At 47.5% G+C, this 21,403-nt stretch overlaps 1 protein-coding gene across 2 annotated transcripts in view; it reads right to left on the bottom strand.

Moving 5' to 3' along the window:
- Nucleotides 1-21,162, bottom strand: part of CGN (cingulin) — a 63,508-nt gene extending 42,346 nt beyond the window's left edge. For both annotated transcript variants that reach the window (XM_034756422.1, XM_034756423.1), the window contains exon 1: nt 21,094-21,162. The gene's annotated coding sequence lies outside the window, so the exon portion shown is untranslated. The remainder of the gene's footprint in view (nt 1-21,093) is intronic.
- Nucleotides 21,163-21,403: the final 241 nt, after the last annotated feature.

The following is a 21,403-nucleotide window of genomic DNA, read 5'->3' as shown; positions in this document are numbered from 1 at the left end:
GGAGATAAGAAGCAGCGTTCAAGAGATTAAAGTTTGGCAGGCCTAGTACGTGTCTCCGTTTATTACTGAAAAACACGTACAAGGGGAAGGCGCCTTGGGGAAGGCCCTTTAAAAGCAGGACCATAGAAATGCAAGGTGCTCAAAGCAGAGAGTGATCCATCACCAGATCAGGGCCTAAGCAAATCCGTGAAGGAAGCAGGACTCCACAAATCGGTCTTCCCCCATGCCGACATCCTTCTAGGATTGGGGCCTATGTGACTTGCCAAGGACGCAGCAAATTAGCAACAGAGTCATGAATAGAACCCAGGAGTCTCAACTCCCTCTCTCTCTCTCTCCAACAGACACCCCTTAAAGAAATAAATTAACACATGCTTCTCAAGTGCAAGATTTTGTTGTTTCCAATATCTCGGGGAGAGGGAGGGGGAATTTTACTGCAGAACCTTAGACAACACTGAAGATTCCTTTTTACTTATCCCACTAGCAATGCGAGGATTAGCCAGGCTGGAGATTAATAGCTTTCTGAAGTTTGTACGCAGCATTTTTCCTTCAAAATCTCCCCCACTCCCCAGAAGCAGACAAACATGCAATTGTTAAAATGTTATGAGACACTAAACCAAAAAAGCATATGACAAACAAAAAGCCGCACGCTAGCACCGCTGAACCGAGCTGCATTTCTAGGACAGAGCAGTTTCACACACAATGAAAGCCTGTTATCCTAACACGGAGTACATGCCATCTTTCTGGTCACCAGCATTCCAGATGCAACCCATCCTATTCTCCTTCTCCGATCAAAATCCTGATCTGCCGCACCGCTCAAGCGCCTACAGTCTCGGGCTCCTATTAAAAAATACGCAGCATCAGCAAATACAACATGCACATGCTCACATGGGAAAGTAGAGGAGAAAAGCAGGATAGGATCTTAGAGAAATTGTGCATGTGTTGAAAAACTCTGAAGACCAGACTACCCTCTTCTGGCTTGCTTGCCTAAGAAACGCAAGCAGAGTGCTGCATACTCACTGCAATTGAAGGTTAGCACCTCTGTTGGGTACGAAAGCAGAAGCCCGACATCCACAAGAGATCTGAATAAGAACGCCACTGCACCCGGTGTCCGATCTAGGCTAGCGTCCCTGGCACTTCGGTAGCCGTAAGACTCCCATTTGGTGGGAACAGATATTAGCAGTGACATATTGAGCACAAAAGTGATGTAACACTCCTCAGTCCCAGAGGCAGCCTGCCTGAAGAGAGTCTTTTGCTCCCCATTGGATGCAGGGAGCCTCACTGCATCAATTCCCTTTGCAATATGTTAGATGAGCAATTACCATAAGCTACATGGACTGCTTCACCGTAGGCACGGGCAGGCGGCCGGCAGCACATAATGGGAATGACAGCCTGCCTGAATTCCCTCCAGCATGTAACTGACCAGCAGTCAGGGCGTCTGTAGGCGTGTTTGATTTGCCTCCACTCCAGCTGTCTGATAGCCAAGTTACCTGCTTGAGCTCCCCAAGGCTTCTTCTACCCATGATCTGCAGAACAGCTTGGAGACTGCCCTTCCAGCTGGAGGAAACGCAGGATTCTGCTCTCGGGTACCTCGATACCAAGTTGCTGCCCCAGTTTAAGAGGGGAGGGGAGATCTAGATGCCTGCCTCACTGCCTTTGAGCAGTCTTGCCGTTTGAACCTGGCCGATGCTGCGGACTGGCCCCGCTGTTTCACCCGGTACTCGTCCCAAAGTCATAGAGGTGTGCAGCCGGATGGACAGAGTTGATACTGGGGACTACAAACAGTTCACAAAAGCTCTGCTGCTTACATTTGAATCGACACCTGAGGCTTATAGGAAAAGGCTTCAGGGTGTGCAAAAGACCCCAAGTGTGACCCTATATGGAAGCCACCACCCTGATGGGATACTCTCTCCATGTCCTCGAGAAGCAGTAGCTAAGTCCACTACTAGCACTACTACTAGCGCTGTCCACGCAGGGACTTCGGTTAGCTTAGCTGGATTTTTCACACCCCTGAACGACACAGCTGAGTTGATGTAAATTTTCTAGTCTATTGTTAACCAGCCCTAAGTCAGAGTGACCAGTGATTTTAGGCAAGCACCTTAGAGGACAGGTGCTCTGTACTGTAACAATCTGGGCCCCTTTAAGATGTTTCCAATTGGGATCCTCATCTCCACCCACCCACCCCCCCGCCTCCCTCACACACAAATTGTTAAAAGCAACCAGGGTAGGTTGTATTAGCTGTTGTGGTGGAACATAGGGAGTGTGTGGGTGGGTGGGGGGGTCCTCAGGCAGTGAGGCCCTAAAGTCACCTTACCCCTCTATACAGGTTTTCACAGGATCACTTCACAAGCAGTGTCGCTTATACATTTGGTACAAGGGTAGAGAGATTGCAGCAGCCTGTACAGCTCCAAGCACAATGGGGTCCTGTTTCATTTCCAGGGCGCTGCAACAGCATTTCACCGCTCGCTAGGATGCCTTGGGAGCCAGGCACTTGAAAGCCATCTCTTGTGCTTTTGAGTCCTTAACTCCAGAGGGCTCCGATTCAGGATAGGGGCTGCTACCACAATAATTACAGCACTTCAGAGATTACATTTCTGGGAGGTAAATATGGCCAAGGACAACCTGAAAGTTCTTATCTGGCCCTCATGACCATAGTATCTGAGCACCTCAAAGTCAGTAGTGTATTTATCCTCACTACCCCACCCCCCAGCAGGAAGGGCAGTGCCATTATCCCCAGTGTACAGATGGGGAATTGAGGTACAAAGAGGCTAAGTGACTTGACCAAGGTCACCCAGTCTATGGTGGAGCAGGGACTTGAACCCAGATCTCCCAAGTGCTAGGAAAGAGCCCTAACTGCTGACCATCCTTCCTCAGTGCTACGGAAGCAATGGATTAGCAAAACGATCTAATACAGGCGTCTTTGACTAATACGGACAATGAGGGATTTTTCCAAAGGCCCATGGCATGTAGCACAGTTTGTAGAACATAAAAATCCCCGTCTTCCCCAGGAAGCAGTGTCAGATCCCTACTTGCAAGGCCTGCATTCAGGCAGCCTCCCTGTAGGGCAGCACTGAGTTGGTTTCTTTAAGCAGCACACGACCTCTCTCCTGGTTTTCCTGCAGGTCTGCGGCAGGGACACTCTGGACAGAAATGAGCCTGCCGATTACTCTGGCAAGTGTGACTGTTTGGGGGAAGGGAGGAGGTTTTCTAGCACTTTGAAGTCAGGCAGGATTTCCACTCTAATGCAGAGTCCTGCCACCTTCCAGCCACAACGGTGCTAGATTTTTCTGTAAATAAGTTGCCTCAAGACCACAGCTCAGGAGACGAGTCAGCCGAGAGGCACTGGCTGTTCAGCAACCAGGTAGCAACCTTCAGTTATCCTAATTAGTGTGTGATGGAGATCCAGAAAGGAGACTTTTTAAATCACAACTGGTTTGTATTTCCAGCCCAGCTATTTTTGAGAATCAGCTCTCACACCTCTCCCCCAGATTATGGATAGCCATCATCTGGCCCCCATCCCCGTTTGATTTTTGAAAGGATTCCCCGGCCCTCTGCTTGCTTATGAGCCTTTCAAACTGGCTGGCGTATGAAATACAGACAGGTGCGGCGCCAGGGTTTTTGGCACCCTAGGCAGGAGTCCTTCCGCGCTCCCGGTCGTCGTCGTCAATTCTGCGGTTGGGGGGGGGGGGTGGGGGGTGTCCTTCCGCGCTCCCGGTCTTTGGGGCACTTCGGCGGCAGGTCCCAGAGCAAGTGAAGGACCCGCCACAGAATTGCCGCTGAAGACCCGGAGCGCAGAAGGACCCCCCGCTGCCGAATTGCCGCAAGGGCGGCAAAATGCCGCCCCCCCCCAAATCCTGGTGCCCTAGGCAACCGCCTAGGTTGCCTAAAATGGAAGCGCTAGCCCTGAATACAGAGCCTTTGAAGAGGCATGAGTTTGGACCTCACAGCATCTCCTCCCCACCGGAGGCAGAGCGGAAGCAGAGTTATTCTTGTAGCCCCTAGGAACCTCAGTCACAGTGGGCCAGGACCCAGGAGCTGTGCAAACTGAACAAATTAGTCCTTGCCCCAAAGAGGTCACAATCTAATCCCGGCTGCCACCGACTCTTTGTGGTCTTGGGCAAGTCATTTTGCCTTGGGCCTCAGTTTGATCTGTAAAATGGGATTGCAACTTTCTTCCTTCCACCAGTTTGCACTGTAAATTCTTTGGGACAGGGACTCCCGCACCCCATCTATGCAGCGCCTGGCACAATGGGACCCTGATTATTGCAATCTGGACCTCTAGGTGCTTGTGTGATGTAGGCAGCCTCGTAACCCAAAAAGATATTTTCAGCCAGGAATTGTCCAGACTCTTTGGTGGCAAGACTAATCAGCTGGCATCAATGGGCAACACTAAGCCTAAAGAAAAAGTATGTTGGAAGAGATTCAGCTAGGAGGAGCCATTAACAGCAAATCGCTTATTTAAAGCTGCTAGCAAGAGGTGCAGTGACACAGGTAAAGAGACGCATTTGGTCTTATTTCAGCACCCGTAGCACATGCAGTTAAGTGGTTGCTCTCAGAAACAGCGGGATTATTGAAGAAGAGATTTAATTAGAGCTACAATAAACCTTTTCAGATCTGTCTCTTTTACCATCCCCATCCAGCACTAAACCAGCCCTCATGGCACGAGTCAGTTTTCAGAACCCATATGAAGACACAGGGAGCACAGTAAGTTATTTATTTTAAAGGCTGCAAAGAAGCCATTTGCTCTCAGTTTATTAAGCTTGCAAGGCAGCCTAAGAATTGGTATTTCCACCACCCACTGCAGAGAGCTGATAAAAAGGGATCCGAATCTGTGAAGTGCCCAGCACTCGGCTTCAGGGCCAGCTCCAGGCACCAGCCCACCAAGCTTGTGCTTGGGGCGGCACCTGGAGGGGGGCGGCACGGCGCTCCGGCCGCCGGGGAGAGCAGAGCCGCGGCGGGCACTCCGCCCTCCCCCGGTGCTCCGGCCGCCGGGGAGAGTGGAGCCCGGGCCGGGCTCTCCGCCCTCCTCCCGGCGCTCCGGCCGGTCGGGGAGAGCGGCCCGTGGCCGGGCTCGGCGCCCTCCCGGGCTGCGCTGGGGGGGGGGGGGCACGGCGGGAGGCTTTTTTGCCGCCAGAGCCGGCCCTGCTCGGCTTGACCGGGCCCAGGCTGACCTTTGAATTCTCCATGTGCAAAATCAGTTGGGGGGGAGGGAGGGAGGGAGATAGACAAACAAAAAACACCACACACAGGGATCAATTTCCTCCTCCCTCTCTACCTCGAGGGGGAAAGACCCTGCGCTGTAAGTGGAGGATTCTGGCTACTCTCAGCTGAGGTTTAGCGGAGCCTGCGGGGGGGGGGGGGGGGGGTCACTTATCCAGCTTTCCCTACAAGAGTGCAAGCCCCTGGAAGAGTCATGAGCCTGCTACAAATTCCTACAGAGGCTTCATGCTAGCAGGTCACGGTACCACAACAGAGCAAGCACTACTAGCGAGGCACTGGCAGACTCTCCCCAGACACAGATCCCAGGAGCAGAAATTTGGGTGATACAGAGCACTGCACAAATCCATCCAGAAATAAACCAGGGGGACAGAGAGAAACACACACAGACACTTTATCCTAGTGTCCAAAACTGAGACCAGAAGCAACAGACATCTCTTCAGTCTGATGGGGAGACTTCAGGACAAACACGACACCATGGGTCCCAGTCCACATCTGGACTGGAAGTGGAGGGTAGTATCCCTTTAAATAGTTTGAGAGCCCTCCAGTGGTGCTCACTGTGTGCTATACTTTAGAAGCTGCAGAAGCCAGTCAGAGCAGGAGCATGCGAGTAGCTAGGTTGGAAATATTTGTGTATATTCAGTAAGCACAGTTATTTGGGGCCAGTCATACCCATGTGTGTTCTGCAGCTTCTAACACAGAACACAATGGGCACCAATAGTAGGCTCACAGCTATTTTAAAAGGATACACACTATAGGAGCCCAGCAGTCCCAATTCACAGCCTCCACTAGCTAACATTAGGACTGTATGGGTGGAGGTAAAGACTTGAGGAAATCTTTCTGCCAATCACAGTACCAGTCTCAGTGTTTGGTTCATCCTCTGAGTGGAAATTCAGAATTAAGGTTTACAATCCACCCTTAGAATCATAGAATATCAGGGTTGGAATGGACCTCAGGAGGTCATCTAGTCCAACCCCCTGCTCAAAGCAGGACCAATTCCCAACTAAATCATCCCAGCCAGGGCTTTGTCAAGCCTGACCTTAAAAACCTCTAAGGAAGGAGATTCCACCACCTCCCTAGGTAACCCATTCCAGTGCTTCACCACTCTCCTAGTGAAAAAGTTTTTCCTACTATCCAACCTAACCCCCCCCCACTGCAACTTGAGACCATTACTCCTTGTTCTGTCATCTGCTACCACTGAGAACAGTCTAGATCCATCCTCTTTGGAACCCCCTTTCAACTATCTGAAAGCAGCTATCAAATCCCCCCTCATTCTTTTCTTCTGCAGACTAAACAATCCCAGTTCCCTCAGCCTCTCCTCGTAAGTCATGTGTTCAGCCCCCTAATCATTTTTGTTGCCCTCCAGTGGACTCGTTCCAATTTTTCCACATCCTTCTTGTAGTGTGAGGCCCAAAATTTGACAAGTACTCCAGATGAGGCCTCACCAACGTCAAATAGAGGGGAATGATCACATCCCTCAATCTGCTGGCAATGCCCCTACTTATACAGCCCAAAATGCCGTTGGCCTTCTTGGCAACAAGGGCACACTGTTGACTCATATCCAGCTTTTCATCCACTGTAACCCCTAGGACCTTTTCTGCAGAACTGCTGCCTAGCCACTTGGTCCCTAGTCTGTAGCAGTACATGGGATTCTTCAGTCCTAAATGCAGGACTCTACACTTGTCCTTGTTGAACCTCATCAGATTTCTTTTAGCCCAATCCTCCAATTTGTCCATATCTAATTTGTCCTTAAATAGGTCCATATTGTGCCCGGGGGGGGGGGGGAGAGAGGAGGAGGAGGAGAGGAGCAGGGAAGCGAAACGGTCTAGTTAAAATATGTACCTGGGGCAGGGAGAGAGAAGACAGGAAATAATCCCCAGTCTATACTTTCAAATGTGGTAACTCCATAGTTACACCTGTTCACACTGAATCTAGCCTGAGGTCTTCAGCATGACACATACCAGACATTGACCATCACCAGACAACTAGCCTCCTGCAACGTACAGAGAGTGTCAAGATGCTGGATCCCCCTACACTCCGTGTCCTGAGCTTGTTATCCACACAGTCTGTAGAGCATTGAGATAACGAGATTGATTTTATCCAGGGGAGTTTATCCCTAGCATCTGTAAATATACCCAGATCACAAGCAGATCGCAAATACCCTTAATCAATCCTATTATTTTCATATTTCCAGGCTAGACGATGCAGAGCATCAACAAGACGCAGAAGTATCTTCTTCTCTGAATGCATGGGAGGAAAGACCCTGTAAAGCAGAGGGAAACTAAACACCTAGTGAGACACCTCTGTGCAGGTGCAGGAGGAAAGACAGGATCAAGGATTCAGAACAGCTGTTTCAAGACTCTCCGATCACCTAGTGACTAGAAGAAGGAACAAAATCTGGCAAAAGCAACTGATAGAAGAGAGAAGCAACAGGTGCCTGGCTGGTCACAGCAAGTCAGAAGTGGTGGGTGGATTTTGTAACAGGAAGAGAACAGATGCTGCAGTGCATCAAGGGGGAATGGAGACAGTGAAGTCAGGTCAGAGGTAGCCTTGCTTGTAGCTGCCATCCCTAGCCTCAAGAGTCAGTCAGACAGAGCACGCACGATGTGCCGCTGCACGAAGGAAACAGCAACTGGTACGGGAGAGGGAGAAGTTGAGATGCATCAGCTGTGCTTACCTATAACAGCCACTGTAAAAAGTACCTGTGGTAAGTCTGACAGAGGCAGGGGAAGAAGAGAGAACAAACAATGTAAGAGACAGTACCCAGGAAGCAGAAAGGCAATAAAGTTGGAGGATACCAGATTCCAGTAGGGTTACCATATTTAAAAAAAATTTAAAAAAAAAAATAAATAAATAAAAAGGACACTCCATGGGGCCCTGGCCCCACCCCTTCCCCAACTCCGCCCCTTCCCCACCCCAACTCTGCCCATTCCCCACCCCTTCCCCAAAGTCCCTGCCCTAACTCCACCCCCTCCCCTGAGTGCCCCCCATTCCCACTCCTCCCTCCCAGCCACACGAAAAGGGCTGCCCAAGTGCTACCAGCTTCCCGGTTTGCCGGGCAGCCCCCAGACCCTGTGCCCCCGGCCAGCGCTTCCCCAGTGCAGCTGGAGCCCAGGAGGGGAAATGCCCAGCCAGGGGCGCAGGGTCTGGAGGCTGCCCGGCAAACCATGAAGCCGGCAGCGCTCGGGCTTCGGGCAGCCCCCATGCCTCTGGGCCCTGTGCCCCCAGCCGGGCACTTCCCCTCCTGGGCTCCGGCTGCTCTGCTCCTCCCCTGACTCTTCAGCTCTGTTTAAGAGCCGAGCTGCCCAAGCGCTACCAGCTTCGGGCAGCCCCCGTGCCTCTGGACCCTGCGCCCCCGGAGCCCGGGAGGGGAAGTACCCGGCTGACGGTATTTTTCCCAGACATGTTCGGCTTTTTGGCAATTCCCCCCGGACGGGGGTTTGATTACCAAAAAGCCGGACATGTCCGGAAAAAAACGGACGTATGGTAACCCTAATTCCAGGAACTAGGACCAGGGGAAGCAGAGGTAACCTCACTATTACAGTGTGCAAAAACACTGATCAAGCAAAACACACAGCTGGAATGTTAACACTGCCTCACAACCCCAGAACTCCCTAGCTTGCACCTTGCAACTCCCGTATGTTTATTGCATAAAACCACGTTTAGACAGAGGCAGGGACTAGAGACTTACGTAGGTTGTAAGCTTTTGGGGGCAGGGGCTTTCTTTGTACAGCGCCTAGCACAGTGGGGTCCTGATCCATGACTGGGGCGCCACGGTGCTACCGGAATAGAGTTAGCATAGGAGTATGCTGCATCTGAATCACACCCTGTCCTAGGTGGATGTGAGAGGAGGTGGGTGAGTCATGGTAAATGTTTAATCTCTCAGGAATTCTTACAGTCCAGCTCAGCTGATAAAGGGGCTTGAGAAACAGCCTATCTGGACTCCGCTCCCACACGAAAAAGGGGAAGAGCAGTTCTGAGAGAAACCCAGCCCCAATGCTGTCCCAAAGAAGGGATTGGAGCATGTACAAGATAGCACGCCTCAAAACAGAGGGGGGAGGAGAAGAGCACTTTGCTCACCCAGCCATAGCCAAGCTAGACCTTTATGACACAATTGCATCTTAACTCTGCCCTGCAATAGCCTCTCCACTGTTTGCTGGATTAGCACAAGCAGTTAAGTAATTCTGCAAGGAGGCTAGAACTTGGGACTCCAATCTCTCAGGGTACAGCCGCTGGGAGGGGCTATTCCCAGCTTGGGCAGACATACACACACACGCTCTACATGGCCTAGGGCACTAAAAATAGCAGCGTGGCGGGAGCTGCACAGGTGGTGGCTCGGGCTAGCTGCCAGAGTGCTATCCTGCCCAGCCCCCTGGGTATGTATTCAGGCGGCTAGCCCGAGCCAGCGGCCACACAGCTATGTCTAGTGAGACGAGCTAACACGCATACGCCCACCTGAGCTGGGAACCACACCTGTCCGCTGCTGTATAGGCATACCTCCAGCTGGAAGCCCTTGAAGGACCAAAGCCTGTGCCGGATTTCATGCAAGCCATTTCAGTGGTATATCGCAGGGATTAATTTGGCCCACAGAGTTAAGATAAGGGACAACACAGGAAAGGCAACCGTAGACTGCTAATGGGTCTACACTCGCGTACACACACACCCCCCAACACCAACTTGGGGCTGTGAAATCACTGTTTTACTGATGGAAAGAGGCCAACTTCTGCTCCTGGAGATAGCAACACAATAGTACCACAATAATACCACAACCTTTGGTAGCAGGTTAACCCAAAAGGGTTTGCAACTGGCAGAAAGAGAATGGAAAACAAGTGGAGAGCTGCAATATAAATCCTCTTAATTCAAAAAGGAAATCTAAAGTCTGAACATCTGCAAGATGTGGGAAAATGCACCTAGATGATCAGACAGCTCAATGTTTGTCATTTAGACCCTATGGCTACTGAAGAAGTAGCTGTATCACATACAGGTAGGGCTCTACCAAATTCACAGTGTGAAAAAGGCATCAGGGACTGTGAAATCTGGCCTCCTCTGTGAAAGCTGGCTATTGTAGAGGGGTCCTGGTATTGCTGCCCTTACTTCTGCGCTGCCTTTAGAGCTGGGCGGCCTGAGAGCGGCGGCTGCTGGCCAGGCACCCAGCCCAAAAGGCAGTGCCGCTGCCAGCAGCAGCACAGAAGGAAGGGTGGCATGGTGTGATATTGGTGCTGGGTTCCTAGCCAGCAGTTACCACTCTTGGGCTACCCAGTTCTGAAGGCAGTACAGCAGTAATGGTGTCTATTACCATGATATCCACACACACACACACACACACCTCTACCTCTTTTGGGTCAGGACCCCCCATGGTTACAACACCCTGAAATTCAAGATTTTTCAAATGCTATGACTGTGAAATTTACCAAAAATGGACCATGAATTTGGCAGGGCTCTACATATGGGAAATGTTGTTTAAGACAAGTCTCAAGTCTTGGAATAGTCTAAGGAATTGGCCAGATAGACCACACCCAGAGTGACACAGAGTTATGCCCTCCTATTTTAACTAGCACAATGGAAAGAAATGGTTACTATTTCCTCCTGTTACCTTCCACAACATTTTAAGCCATTTCCAGTGTGGGCCCACAAGAATTGTAATCCATTTGCAATTTGCCAGCATATCTACCGGCACAGATTGAGTGTGGTGTCAGAAAAGTAGCCACCCTTCATTCCAAAGGTATGAGTGATCTTAGGGCCACACACAAAAAATGGCATCACATACTGCATTAAAATGTTCAAGGTGGAACACACTGTAGAATCAGGCCCCTGGTGACTAGATCTTGTGGCCATTCCTTGAAGTTTGTGCTGGCCGGGCAGTCAGAAATAGGAGACAGTTTAAAAAAAGTACTCTAAGTGAGTCAGCACCATTTCCGTCACACAGGATTTGCCTGCAGGTGCTGCAGACAGAATGGAATCTCAGGTATACAACCCACTTCGCAGCCATTGCACAACTTTCGGCAGTGAAAGGTAAATAATGATTAAAAGGCAAGACATGTATTCCACAGGAATACAAATATGTCCGTTTTCCTTCTTGGCAATAGAGAACGTTTTCTCATTGCCTCTAAAACTATACATTTAATAAAGCATTGGTCACTCTCTCTTCTCTTTGCTGAGAAAGAAACTATAGCCTGTTTTGGAAGAAACTAGGGCTACGGTGCCTTGTATTTCACATTCAGTGGCTATAGAGGGGACTAGAGAAATTCTACTTAGCAGTTTCCTCCTGCTGCACCCACTAATTGTCACAAGATTAGAAGACAGATTGCACCCACAGGCCTGGGAGTCCGGATTCTTGAGTTCTAGTGCCATCAATTTGCTGGGTGGCCTTGGGAAAGTCATAGAATCATAGAATATCAGGGTTGGAAGGGACCTCAGGAGGTCATCTAGTCCAACCCCCTGCTCAAAGCAGGACCAACCTCAACTAAATCATCCAGGGCTTTGTGAAGCCTGACCTTAAAAACCTTTAAGTCTCTTCCTCTCTGCGTCTCAGGGTAGGTTATTCGGCAATAAAACACCTGCGTCTGGCCCATATCAGCTGACTTGGGCTCGGGCTGTAGGGCTATAAAATTGCAGTGTAGACCTTGGGGCTTGGACTGAAGCCCAAGTGTCTACACTGTCATTGTACAAGCCAGGCCAAAGTCAGCTGATAGGGGCCAGGCACAGGTGTTTCATTGCAGTGTAAACATACCCTCACGTTCACCCTCACCCCCAATCTGAGAACGAGGATAACAATGCATTCGAGATACGCAGGTGAGACTAGATGCAAAGGAATCGCAAAATGTGCCTACGCATCTAACAACGCAGCTCTTTCATCCCACAAGCAAGGAAGAAAAAGAGTCCATAGTTAATGATCAACCACCAAGATAATGGAAAACAGTTTCCCCATACCTCTAGTTTCACTCCATATTCCCTACACACTGTCCAACAAGCCAGCGTAATGCATTTTAATACTTTTACTGTCACTTAATAAATCAGAAGCATCATTGATGCCACAATAGACAGGACCAATTCCTACCATTCCAGCAAATGCAGGAGCAGATATATAAGCAGTTCTACAACAGTTTTCGCAGTCCAGAAAACATTCTTCTACAGTTGCATTCCCTCTCCTACACAGAAGCCAAGCTAAGATGTTTTTGCTGCAAATGGTTTTATTTATGCCTATGCATAAGTTATTAAGCAGGTGGAAAAAAGCCTCTGTTATTATGTTAAAGGAAAAAAAAAAGTTAAGAAGCTTATTGAAATGCTAACCCTTACAAGAGGGGGCAGGGACATAAAACCTCTACCATAATAGGTACACTCTTTACACGGAAAAAAAAGTTTCCAATGAAGCATGAGCCACAGTTATGCTAGTATTTTAGAGTGACTTTTCAAAAGGATTAAGTGACTTTGAGAAGTCAGTGGGACGTGTGCGGTTTCACTTAGGGCTCGTCTACACAGGAAAGTTTTACCAATAGAATCCACCATGCGAACACACCTATTCCTGAAGAGTGGCTTTCCCACCACCAGTTTAGGTTCGAATCCCTTCCCAAATGATAAACTGACAGGAGACCCTCTTATTCCAGAATAAGAGTTATACCAGTATCATTTATTAAGCAATCCCTAATAGGAATTGGAAAAGTCCCCCCCACCCAAGAAAAGAGTGACTAAGACACTGACAAATTACATATCAATTGTAAAAAGGAGGTGCTAAGAAGCTACCACCATTTTAGATTATGGGTTCAATTTTCAAAAGGACCTAGGTGATTTAGGAGCCTACAGGTATGTCTACATTACAGCTGTTACAGTGGCAGCTATACCACCGTAGCGTAGACACTCCCTACACCATTGGAAGGCGTTTTTCCTGTCAGTGCGGTTAATCCTCCTCCTCTCTAAAAGGAGAAAGCTAGGGCTAGGTCAACAGAAGAATTCTTCTGTTGACCTTGACGCAGCTACACTAGGTGTTAGATCAACCTAACTACACCGCTCAGGTCACAAAATTTCTCACAGCCCCGAGTGACGTAACTAGGTCGATCTAACTTTTAAGCATAGACCAGGTCTAAGCCCCACCGACTTTCAGTGACACTTCAGAGCCCCAAGACCTACCTACCATTTTGAGAGGGGGTGGATTTACTACAGATAGGATATGTCTATACTACAGAAGCACTAAGTCACCTTTTTAAAATGGGACTCCGGTGTTTTTGAACATTTTACCCTATGACAGGGTGGGTTGGGAGATTTTTTTTGTTATTTAAATTATACGGTTTTTATTTTTAAAAATAAACCCGTTTAAAATGAAATCTGAATTGAATACAAAATATATTAAGGCCTAAACTTGTTATAATCTTTTAAAATATGTAAATTAAAAAGATAAGTATGCGGTTTTGTCTCTTTAAGTTACAGTAACCATCCAAACGCAGCTTGACCCAAATCACGAGAAAAAAAGTTAATTTAGTAACTATATCATTCACTATTTTCTAACACACTAACACATACAAGAATCTGAAAATATTAAGCTATATTATTGCTTATATAAATGTATCTATTTATAGCATACTCTCCTAAATAGCAAAAAGTTGTACCAAATCTAGCGTAAAGATACTATTCAGTAGTAAATCAACATATTTTAATGGTTATATCAACCAATATTCTTTAGAAAATAACAAGTACAAATAGAAAAGCTGATTAAAGTTTGACTTAAATCAAGGCTTTCCAACTTGAAATCAATCCACACTGCCTTATACTAGCTGGATTTTAAGAAACCCCATTCAGTAGTTCCCATTTGTTCTTTTTACCTATTTTCTGCATTTCATTCAACCTGGCTAGTGAAGATTGATCCCAAAATATGGAAATAGATTGGTCACTTGCCTGCTGGAGTATCTGAATTGCAAGACAGAGAAGATGCAGGGGGTTTAAAACCCAAACATGCTTTCCTTATTGATTTAGAACCTGATCCTGCAGAAACTTGTGCATAAAGATAACCATATACATGAGAACAGTCCTGGTTTGGGCCCCTGTTCAGCAAAAGCTTTGAAGTTGGTAGGAGTCCAATGTCTTTAAGAGCTTTGCTCAAACAGGGCCTGGAGCCATTAGTTAATACTCCAAATAGTCTCTCTTCAGATACTTGCTGCCTAGGTATGCGCAATTAGAAAGACTAATTCCAACAATCTAGATACATGTGAGATGCCAGATTTTAGAAATAAATAAATATTTAACTTAATAGTAAAATAAAACAAACAGTTACATGAATTGCATCATGTCAAAATTCCCACAGATTTCTGTTCGTGTTAACCTTCCATTTGTCAGTTTCAAAACACATCGTGCTTTTGAAAACAGTTATTCAGATTCACACAGACCCACCAGTAAATATTTAATGGCGGACATAAATACTGAAGTAAGGAACTGCTCCTCAGAGCGTGTAATGAATCTGCACCTGGCTGTTTTTCCCAGTACAGTGCCAAGGTATTTTAGAATACTAATGTGCATGTCGCTAGTTTGGTGTTTGGGGATTTGGCCTTTCTGAAAGTTAACCCCTTAGTTTGAGAACGAATGCAAAAGAGTGAGGGAAAGTAGGCAGACCTAGAATAAGCTTTAAAAGGATATCAGGTAGTTCAATCCCCTCCTCCCCCGCCCCCCAAAAAATGCTTTTCCATAATGCACTTCTTTTTATTATTTCAAGCACTTTTGTTTGGAGTTAGAAAGTCGCCCGAAGAGCCCGCAACCCAAAACGAACACAACGGCGTTTGTGTTAATGCAGTGGTTTTCAACCTCTGGTCCACAGACTATATCTCCATTTGAAATTTTTTAGGGGTCCACAAATGAAAAAAGGTTAAAAACCATTGTGCTAGTGCAGGAGAAGGAGAGACTGAAGCTAACACCTGTCCTGTATCATTATTATTCAGACTAAAACATGATGAAAAGCAAAACCAGATCAGCTATTTTTCTAATAACACCTTATTAAATTCTTCCAGTTAGTAGTCTAAGGATTTTAAGTCATATGGTATGTGTGGGGGATTTTTGCATTTTTTAAAAAACCTGTAGGAATATCCAAGGAAGACAGATAGATCATGGGTACTATTTACAGAAGCACTTAAGTGATTTAGGAGCTCAGAGCCCCATTGACTTTCAACAACATGTTAGGGGCCCAAGTCACTTAAGCAGTTCTGAGAATTTCAACCTATACCAGTAACACGACACATACCTTGACAGCATCTTGAATGTTTTACTTGTATATTGTTTGCCTGTTTGCATATTGAGGGTCATGGTGAGCAGCACTGTAATCCATGAAAAACCCTACTGATGTCAGTGGGCTACTCAACACATGAGACTGGCCATACTGAGTCAGACCAATGGTCAAACTAGCCCAGCATCCTCTCTTCCAACAGTGGCCAATGCCACGTGCTTCAGAGGAAATGAACAGAACAGAGCAATTATAAAGTGATCCATCCCTTGGCATCCCAGTCCCTACATCTGGCCATCAGAGGCTTAGGGATACCCAGAGCATAGGGTTGCATCTTTGACCATCTTGTCTAATAGCAAAATTCACTGAGGATGGGTCCATCGATGGCTAATACTTTTTTAAACCCAGTTATAATTTTGGCCTTCACAACATCCCCTGGCAACGAGTTCCACAGGTTGACCATGCATTGGGTGAAGTACTTCCTTTTGTTTGTTATGCAGCCTATTAATTTCATTGTGTGACCCCCGGTTCTTGAGTTGTGACGTGTTAGTTACCCCTTTCTTATTCACTGTCTCCACACTATTCATGATTTTAATAGACTTGTATCATATCTTTCCCCAATTCTAATATATCTTTTTTGAGATGGGGTGACCAAAACCACACACAGTATTCAAGGTATGGGCATACCGTGGCATTATGAGATTTTCAGCTTTATTATCCATCCCTTTCCTAATGGTTCCCAACATTCTGCTAGCCTTTTTCACTGCTGATGCACGTTGAGCGGATGTTTTCAGAGAACTATCCACAATGACTCCAAGATCTTTTTCCTTGAGTGGCAACAGCTAATGTATAGCTGAAATTATGTTTTCCAGTGTGCATTACTTTGCAATTATCAAGCAAAGATTTCAGCACCGGGTCGTTGGATTATAAGCCTTTTGGCACAATGACTCAGAACCCTATAAGAAGTGCAGGGCATTGGCGAAGTCATTCACACCACAGCAAAATACACATATAAATACTACCCTTTACAGCCTTTTTATATTCACTTGGCAATGTACAGGGCAGTAGAGACTGAATCTCTCCCTCTTCTTATGTGTGTACAGCTCCTAGCACCCAAAATGTGCTACCACAATAGGAAGCAACTACATTGCAGTATATTAAGATTAAGTGTAAAGTGACCAATACACAGACCAGTTGGTTTTTTTCCCCAAAAAAACAAAAAGACTTGAGGCCCAAGAGAGATCCTGCAAGTAACTCTTTGCCCCATAATTATCATGTGTTCTCCTAAGTGAGATAAGGAATTGTCAACAGGAATGGCCACACAAGGCACCCTTTAATCTACCAGAACTCTTTAAACAAAAACAGAGACTATTCAAAACCAGACCGACTGGTTGGATTGGGGGGAAGGGGGGGGGGAAATGAAGGAAAAGAAATCCCCACAACCAACCTGTTAATGTATTCTAAAACAAAGGTTGCTACAGTAGGCTAGAGACAAAGAGTTATTATTGAAGACAGATACCGAGGGCCAATTTAAAAGCATTATGTAAAAAGGGAACAAGCGAAGGGAGATGCCAGCTCTCTCTGCCTCTGTCTCTCTGCCTCCCCGGCCAGGAAATAATACTGTGGTATTGGATTATGACAATTCCTAGCTCTTGTATAGCTCTTGTTGTTAGTAGATCTCAAAAGCGCTTTACAAAGGAGATCAGCAACATTATCCCCACTTTACAGAAAGGAATATGGAGGCACAGGAAGTGACTTGCCCAAGGTCACCCAACAAACCAGTGACAGAGCCAGGAATCAAACCCATGTCTCCTGAGTGCCAGTGCAATGAACTACCCACTAAGCCACACCACCTCCCATGATTCATTACATAATCCTACACTCAGCCTCTAGATACCAGCAAATGGGATAGGAGACTAGGGAGTATGATGGTAAAACTTCAGAGACCCACCAGAGATCAGAACCCCACTGCACTAGTTGCAGTACCGCTCTACAGTTAGAGACACTCCGCTCCCCCAAGGAGTTCACAATCAAGACAGTTCTGAGAATTTCAACCTATACCAGTAACATGACACATATCTTGACAGCATCTTGAATGTTTTACTTGTATATTGTTTGCCTGTCTTGATTGTGAATTCCTTGGGGGAGCGGAGTGTCTCTAAGTGTAGAGCTGCACTGCACCTAGCGCAGTGGGGTTCCGATCTCTGTTGGGACTTTGAAGTTTTACCATCATAAAACAATAATACTAACATATTTAAAATTATCTTCTCTTTAAAAGAAAAACATAATACTGTTTGCCTGTTTGCATATTGAGGGTCATGGTGAGCAGCACTGTAATCCATGAAAAACCCTACTGAGGTCAATGGGTTACTCAACACATTATCCCTAGGAGGCTCCTATGCACAAGACTAAGCAACTTGCCCAGCATCACGTAGGAAGTCAGTGGCAGAGCATGAACTAAACCCAAATGTCTCAAGTCCTACCCACTACCTTCGTCACTAAGCCATCCATCCCCTCTGCACTTTGAGGTTAAAGATTCCCCAACAACTCATGCCATCAGCCTGGGTTTGTGGCAGTAACAAAACCCTTGACAGGAGCGCTGCTTTATTACACAAGCAAGAGCACGACATTCCTAACTATTGTCTATAAACAGATACCATGCTGAAGGGTGCAGTCTAATTAGACAGAACAGGAGTACATGATGGAATATTTCATCCTTCAGCACAGTTTCCATCCTTGAGGACAGTTTCTTAACTGAAGGCCCTTGACAGAAATAGAACACAAATTAAAAGCGTACAAGATTTTAAGCCTAAGCCATCTATAGATCATACACTTGGGAGCTGATCGCAATTCCACAGAAACAATCATTCTGCAAAGACACCTCTCTGTTTTGTTTTGTGAATGGATTGTATTTTTAAAGTGCCCTGTCAGGACACCTTTTTACACAGCTACAAAATAAATGCCACAAGATGTGGTATCAGAACAATACAGGCATGGCAATGATTGCTGAACCTAATGTATTAGCACAATGGGAAGGAATGGTCTTAAAAAAAAAAGCTTGAAGCCTATAAAGATTAAAAGAATCACAGCATAGTCTTCACATGGAACCAGCTGCTGAGTGTAAAAAATAAAAATCTAGGGCTCAGATCTTTCTTCTGATTAAAAAAACCCCACTACTGGTAAAAATACCATCCTTCAGCATGAATGTTAAAGGAGGGCAGGATAGTGTAAGAAGCTGCACACTACATTTTGAAGATCCTGCATTACAGAAATTCTGCAACAGGAGGGGAAACCCAAGTTATAGCGCTTTAAGAGCGTCAGTTTGCCTTAATATCAAAATTCACAACATTTGCTGGGTCCAAGACACTTTTTCAAATCAAGGCTTCCCTGAAGACATTTGTCCCCTCCTTCACTGCAATGTGAGGCCTCACCAGGAGTCTTCACATAAAAGAAGATAATGACGATCATGTCCAGTTAGGATTATCCCAGCACTTATAGTACAGTCAAGGGTTTGGGTTTGGTTTCTGGAGGGCGGGGGGAGAAGAAAAGATGAAGCAGAAAGATGAAACCAGACAACTCCAACCTATTCACTTGTCATGCAGTTACACACAGCTTCTATGTCTAGGCCAGTGCCACTTGGCTCTTAGAGGGAAACTCACCTTGTGAGAACTGAGTGACTAAACACTTAAACATTTTACAATACAATAACTAGTGCAAAAAGTTCATTGTAATTAATTACAGAGTTGGCAATCACCCTCCACTAGAGCAGCTAAAACAGAAGTTCTCATTTGCTTTACATGGCAACTGACAAATACAGAATTCTTCTGTTTAGTGAAGTTTATCAGGCTAAGACATTACAGGTTTGTTTACATGACAGGTTTCACAAACCCTAATCTTGTTCCTTCATCTTCAGTGAAGAGTTTGTTTGGATGTGAAATATTTCCATCACACACACACCATAAGAGACTGGTGAGGGGCGCTCAGAAACAGCAGCATTGTTCTGAATGCATGGGAACCAGAGAGTGAAACTGAGTAGTGAGTTTCAATGTTTGCTCTAGTTTCGATCAGCTTGGGGAGGGGAGGACAGGGAGGTAGCATAAACATTACAAACTGCACGTTCAGTAAGAACCCTTTGGATTTTAATCATTGCAGGTGTTGTCAGCAACACAGGGAAAAGATTCTTGTGCGTTCTTACAGTGTCCCTTTAGAAAGTGAACGCAACAGAGTCCATGTCAGCGTCACAAGAGATCATATTCGATTCAGCAGGAGAAAGATACACACAGGTCTACAATTAGGGCCACAGACCATTTGCTGGTCACCACCTGGAGAACTGTGCTACCCACAATTAAGTTGAGATTTAAACACAGCTACTAGTAACTGGTTAGATCATGTTTTTCTACTGGGCACAGGGCTATTTGTTTGCTTTTAGGTCATGGTGATTTAATGCCGCTCATATCTTTCATCATGACAAACCTGGAGTCCGAAGTCCCCATTTAGCCACAGGGGCTAAACTGCGTGGAAGTAGCCGGGGCTTCGGCCAGAATCCCTGCCAATGGGCCTCACCAGCAGACAGACCCTCAAGTTCTGTCTCCATGTCTCATGCAGCCTCTCTGCTGAGGCTGCTGACAGAGGCCTGTTATGGCCATCCAGGATGGCATCTTTGCTAAGCGCCTGGCCACTAGGAACTGGACACAAGGGCCACTGAATGGCCATGGCTTTTAGTCACTTCCAGCCTGGGCTAGATTTGAGCAGGGGGTCTGGGGGTGAAGAGCTCTAGATACCTCCCACTCCCCCAAGCCAGCCAATTCTCACACCCCCAATCCCCAGCTGCTGTCACAAGCCTTGTAACACATCTGTGGTGTCACACACACACACACACACTCCAGCAGGACTTTATCTTGGGGGGGGGGACCTCAATGGATGCTGCTTCTCTGGGAAGCATGGGGAAAAGTTGGGACTTGGGACGTGTGAGCAGGGTGTCTTGTCATAGGAACAGTGACTAGAGCAGGGACACACCAAGAGGGGTCCTATAGGAGCAGGAGCCCAATATGAGGGGCGAGGACACACCAGAGTAAGGGGGGGGTGTCTTATGGGGCAGGGGAAGGTGCATGTGTTGGGGGAGGGAGGGAAGCACATCCATGCACATCAAGGAGAATTAGAGGTTTCCCACAGATGGAACCACCCAGGGAAGAAGGGCTGTTATAGGGGCAGATGCTATAGGAGAGAGATCCCTATAAGGGGAAGTCACTATAGAGGGAGTATAGGTCCCCAGGGGAAAGGTCCTTATACAGGCAGTGACTACAGAGGGAGGGAGCTCCCTATAGGGACAGTCATTATGGGGGCAGGCACTATATAGGGAGAGCACATCCCCAAGAGAAGAGAACCCCTATACAGGGAAGCCCTATGGGACACTAAGTCCCTATAGGGAACCAGCAGGTCCCCAGGAGACAGGGAGGCCCCCTGAATTGGTAAGCCCCTATAGGAGCAACAGCTATAGGGGAAGCCAGCGCCCTATAGGGGCAGGACGGGTCCCAGGGAGCAGAACCCCTATAGGAGCCATGGCTAGGGTGGGAGGGAGCCCCCTATAGGGGCGGGGCGAGTCCCAGACAACGGAGCCCCTACAGGAGCCATAGCTGCGGAGGAAGGCAGCGCCCCATAGGGGCCGGGGGCCCCGCACTCACCGTGCCCAGGCCGCTCCCCGCCACGAACGCTCCTCACCTCCGCGCCCCACCGCAACCTGTTACCTTCACCCAGGCCCCGCCCCCGGCCCCGGCCATTGGCCCGGGCTCCGGCCAGACCCGCCCCCTCCCTCCGCGGCGAAAAAGCCACGCCCCCACCGCACGCCACCCCGCCCTCGTTGGCCCACGGCCAGCCCAGTGGGCGGGGGCGGGCAGGAGAGGTCACGTGGCCCCCCCAGGAGGGAGGGGGCGCGCCGCCATCTTGGCGAGGGTGGGGTTCGAAGGAGACGTTAGCAACAAGCCCCGCCCTGCG

The sequence above is a fragment of the Trachemys scripta genome, chromosome 24, assembly GCF_013100865.1.
Source record: "Trachemys scripta elegans isolate TJP31775 chromosome 24, CAS_Tse_1.0, whole genome shotgun sequence".
NCBI lineage: Eukaryota > Metazoa > Chordata > Testudines > Emydidae > Trachemys > Trachemys scripta.
Note: the sequence above shows the minus strand (reverse complement) of the source record. Positions and strands in the feature narration are given on the sequence as shown.